The sequence below is a fragment of the Oncorhynchus mykiss genome, chromosome 4 (assembly GCF_057628025.1).
Source record: "Oncorhynchus mykiss isolate SJ-2025 chromosome 4, ASM5762802v1, whole genome shotgun sequence".
In the NCBI taxonomy this organism is placed as follows: Eukaryota; Metazoa; Chordata; class Actinopteri; order Salmoniformes; family Salmonidae; genus Oncorhynchus; species Oncorhynchus mykiss.
Genome location: NC_143025.1, coordinates 76,541,872 through 76,546,692, shown reverse-complemented (window position 1 = coordinate 76,546,692; position 4,821 = coordinate 76,541,872). Strand labels below are relative to the sequence as shown.

General features: G+C 53.8%; 1 pseudogene; it reads right to left on the bottom strand.

The window, feature by feature from the left end:
• Positions 1-2,146: 2,146 nt before the first annotated feature.
• On the bottom strand, positions 2,147-4,599 carry LOC149984143 (uncharacterized; annotated as a pseudogene).
• Positions 4,600-4,821: the final 222 nt, after the last annotated feature.

Sequence of the window (4,821 nt, the reverse complement as noted above, 5' to 3'; positions counted from 1 at the left end):
AGTTTTGTTTGGGTTGGCTGATAACAGTCAGACGTGTTGTGGCGGTCAGTCCCATTTAAAAGGCATCGCAGCAGGGTGAACTGGGTGACACCCCTAATAGGGCAAGTAATGATTTTCACAGTGGGAAATTGTAGTTTTTGGGTTGATAGTAAAACCATTTTGTCTTTTTTTCAGATAGAGTTGCAGGTGAAGGCTACTTCTGCTTCCCTTCTGGGTTTGACTCTACACAAACATATTTTTATTGGCTCCTCACTGTCTTACAGTGCAGTAATTCTGAGCTGAAGATGGAACAGTGGTGTTTTGGTCCATTCTCAAATGTTCGTAACAACATGGGATGACCCCACAGTTGATACACATTCAAAGACTATATACTATAAGCCTGAGTAAGTGTCTTTCTTTTGGGGAAGAGAAGAGGAGAGCGAATGTGAGGGAAGGAGACAGGAGGAGGAGAAACACACTGCAATAGCACATGCTATGGGACAACCACATCTGCTACAGATGTTAGAGAACAGAGAAAAGGGATAAAATCACTTTGTACAGACTCCTGGACTTTGATGTGTGTGTGTGTGTGTGTGTGTGTGTGTGTGTGTGTGTGTGTGTGTGTGTGTGTGTGTGTGTGTGTGTTTATGCATGCGTGAGTGAGAGAGAGAGAGAGAGAGAGAGAGAGAGAGAGGGAAAAAGAGAAAATCAACAGAAAATATGAAAAGGTCAGGAATAATGAGAAAATGGAAAATAAAATAATAATAATGGGCAGATCACCGATGCAACAGGCCTCTGTTTTGAACAGCAGCTGGTTATAAAGACAACAACACCGAAGTAACTGATGCAACAGGCCTCTGTTTTGAACAGCACCTGGTAATAAATACAACACCAAAGTAACTGATGCAACAGGTCTCTGTTTGGAACAGCAGCTGGTTATAAAGCCAACAACACCAAAGTAACTGACACAACAAAGGTTAGGTATGTAACCACGGTTATGTGAGCTATATGGATCACTCCAACATATTGGTATCATTACGCGGTGGAGGGACACCTGTGTCATGGCTGGGGTCCACCCCTATATATAGACCCCATATAGCTCACATAACCGTGGTTACATACGTAACCTTTGTTATGTTTTGCAATATTGGGTCACTCCAATTTATTGGTATAACCGTACCAGATTAGTCGGTGCTAGAGGGACTTTTCCGCTGGCTGGCGGAAAAGTCCCAGCGCGGGACCGAGACGCAGGGGCCGTCAATGTGGAAGGGGGGTCCCGGCACAGTCCCCGGAAGGGATGGCAACGCCCAGGACCAACCGCAGAGGGAGGTGCCACATTTATCCGGTAGTACCTAGCAACGGTGCAAGAGGAAGCCCAGCTGGTTGCAGCACCGATATCAGCGAGGGGCACTCCTCTCAGTAGCGCGCAGGATGTTGCCACACCTTGTGTTGAATGTGCCACAACAGATCCCAGCACTGGCCTGCCAGCCAGGCGGTATGCTGTCATAATCGTGTCCACGATCCAGTGAAACAAAGAGCTGGTCTGTTGTTCTCACTGACCGTGTCTGCTCCACATAGGCAGCCAGTGCCCTCACAGGGCACAACATGCCCGGAGGGAGGCCCAGACTCCCCTGCCACTGCCGGGGGGGTCATAAGCAGACAGGATAAAAAGGGATGTTCACATGCCTGTCGGACAGAACCTTCAGGAGGAATGAAGGGTTGGAGCGGAGAGATATAATCCTCCCCCCTGGGTTCATCCGGTAGCACTCAGAACTTACCAAAAGAGAATGGAGCTCACCCACCCTCTTCATGGAAGAAATCGCTACCAAGAAAACCACCTTCATAGAGAGGTGTTTCAGGGAGGCAGACTAAAGGCTAAAGGCGGCTTTGCCAAAGCTACCAAGACCATATTCAGATCCCAGCTCGCCATTGAGTGGGTCCTAACTGGACACAGGCGACGAACCCCCTTCATAAACCTGGAGACCAAGGGATGGCGCCCCACTGGCCTGTCCATCCACCCGGCATGGCAGGCAGATATAGCGACCAAATACCCTCTCAGTGTAGAGGCTGCCAAGCCCTCATCCAAGCAAGACTGCAGGTATTGGAGGACATACTGCACCCCGCATGACTCAGGCACAATCTCAATACCAGTGCACCAAGAGCAGAACTACAGGTATGCCGCGGGTATAACCAGCGCCCTTGCACTCTGCATGGTGTTCATTACACCCTCCTGTAGTCCTAACATGGACCATCGGTGCTGTTCAGTGGTCAAGCCAGCCCACAGACTGAGGCGGTGCAGCCTCGGATGCCACAGAGTTCCCCCGACCTGAGACAGCAAGTCCGGTCTCAGGGGAAGTTGCCAAGGCAACAGGGCCAGAAGAAGGCTGAACCAGGGTTGTCTGGTCCAATATGGGGCTACCAGAAGCAGACGATGCTCTGCCATCCTGGTCATGTCCAGCACAGCCTGGATCAGGGGAAAAGGGGGGAATGCGTAAGCTCCAGCCCTGGCCAATCGTGGGCCAGAGCATCCAAGCCCAGAGGCCCTGGGGGCTCTGACATGGAGTACCACAGGGGGCAGTGTGCATTGTCCAGGGAGGCAAACAGATTCACCTGCACCCTCCCGAACTTGTCCCACAGGTGCTGCACCACCTGGGGATGTAGGCTCCAGTCCCAAGGTGGCGGGCCCTCCATCGAGAGCATATCCGCTGCCACATTAAGGATGCCAGGTATGTGCGCTGCGTGTAGAGACGCTAGGACGTCCCTCAACCCAGAGAAGGAGCTCCCATGCCATAATATGGAGGCGGTGGCACCTCAGTCCACCCTGATGGTTGATGTAAGCCACCACTGTGGTGTTGTCCGTTCTCACCAGGACATGTCTCCCTTCAGATGTGGAAGGAAAAACTGTAGGGCCAGCATTACAGCTCGGAGCTGTAGTGTATTGATGTGCCTGCCGCTCCAAGGGGGTAGCCAACAGCCTCTGGCCGACCTGCCCTTGGTCACACCCCCCATCTGATGTGGGAGGCGTCTGTGCTTACTAGCTCCCGCTGGAACATCCTCAGCATCTCCACCCCATCTGAGAGAAAGGAGTGACAGTGCCACCTCAACAATGCCCTGAGGCCCTGTGTGGTCACCCACAGCTGGCGGTGATGGTGGAGTTTTGGGTGCAGCTGGTGGGAGTTGAAGCACCGTTGAATAGGCCAGAGATGGATCAGGCCCAAGGGAATCAACAACGAGGCTGCCGTCAGCAAGCCCAACAGGCGTTGGCATGTTAGGGATTCCACCGGCCCCTGCCGAAATTAGTCGAGGCAAGATAAGATCGCCTGAACCCTTCTGGTGGGCAGACGTGCTCTCGTGAGGACTGAGTCCAGTTCCATGCCAATGAAGGCCACCCTCTGGGTGGGTGTCAGACGACTCTTGTCATTTACAGTAATGCCCAGCCCACTGATGTGGGTCAGGAGCACGTCTCTGTCTGACAGGACCTGGGTCCTGGTCGGGGCACAATCAGCCAATCGTCCAGGTAATTGAGGATCACCAATCCTCCAGACGAGAGAAGTACCAGGACAGCATCCATGCACTTTGTGAAAGTGCGGGGTGCCAAGGAGAGGCCAAAGGGAAGAACCAATAATTTGAAAGCGAATCGGAGGTGCTGCCAATGAGCTGGAGTGAACAGGAACATGGAAGTACACATCCATCAGGTCCAGTGTCACAAACCACTGGTCCCTGGACACGGCCTGCAACACGTGGGCAGGGGACAGCATGTGGAACCTAAGTACCTTCAAGTACCCATTGAGGTTCCGGAGGTCCAGAATCGGTCGGAACCCTCCGTCTCTTTTTGGGAGAACAAAATAAGTGGAGTAGAACCCACCTAGCCATTCTTCCTGCGGAAGACAGCCTTGTCCAGGAGTGAGGAAATCTTCAGCCGCAGGGTTTTCTTCAGGAGGTCGACCACCATGGTGACACGAAGGCCCCTGAAGGACGGAGGCCAGCACCAGAATTGGAGTCAGTACCCCTCGAACATTGAGGACAACACCCATGGGGACTCCACACACTCCTCCCACACAGGGTGTGTCAGGGGACCTGCCGGGGCTCGCCTCTCCGCTGGTGTCCCGAGCGCATGGGTCCCCCAGGCACGTCCCTATGGTGGTGACAGTTGACACCATCACACCTGTCACAAAGGGAAGCCATAAGCTCAGCCAAGTCAACAAGGCCACGGAGCAGGGGTCCCTGGGAGAGCTTATGTCGTGACCCGATTGGAGGAATAGGAACCCGGTGAGGGATATATTACCCAGTACCTCTACAAAGACAGGCTGTTGCTTCACCTCACATTGTGCCTCTCCCTTCTGTCGTCCCTTAGCACGAGGTGATGGGGCAATAGAGGGACCCCACCGTTGTTCAGGTGCAAGTGGATGGCGACGGTCCATCTGCCTTAGACTCGGTGCCTGAGGAGGTGGGATGAACCGTCTCAGGGTCCCCACGAACGTTATAGGTCTGCTCTAGAATGTCATCCACCCCTGGGTCAACGTCAGCCCTGGGGTGATGGGCAAATGTGCTCTGGAGAGCAGCTGGCAGACGTGATTGGGCCAGCCGGACATGGCGCCAGGAGGTAACCACCTGCACCATGGCCCGGAGGAGCTCCTACGTGCCCTCCTGCAGCCAGGAAAACAGAGTCTGCAGGTAGGCCTGCAGGTAGGCCTGCAGCAGCATGGCCGCGTTGGTCAAGAGAGCTGAGGGACCCATATGTGGCTCTCAAGTCAGAATCAAAGACTCTAAAGGGGGTCCAGCCTTCAGTCGTGGGTTCCGCCCTGGCAGGGGCCAAGCTCTCCCGCAAGGCCTCGCGGAACT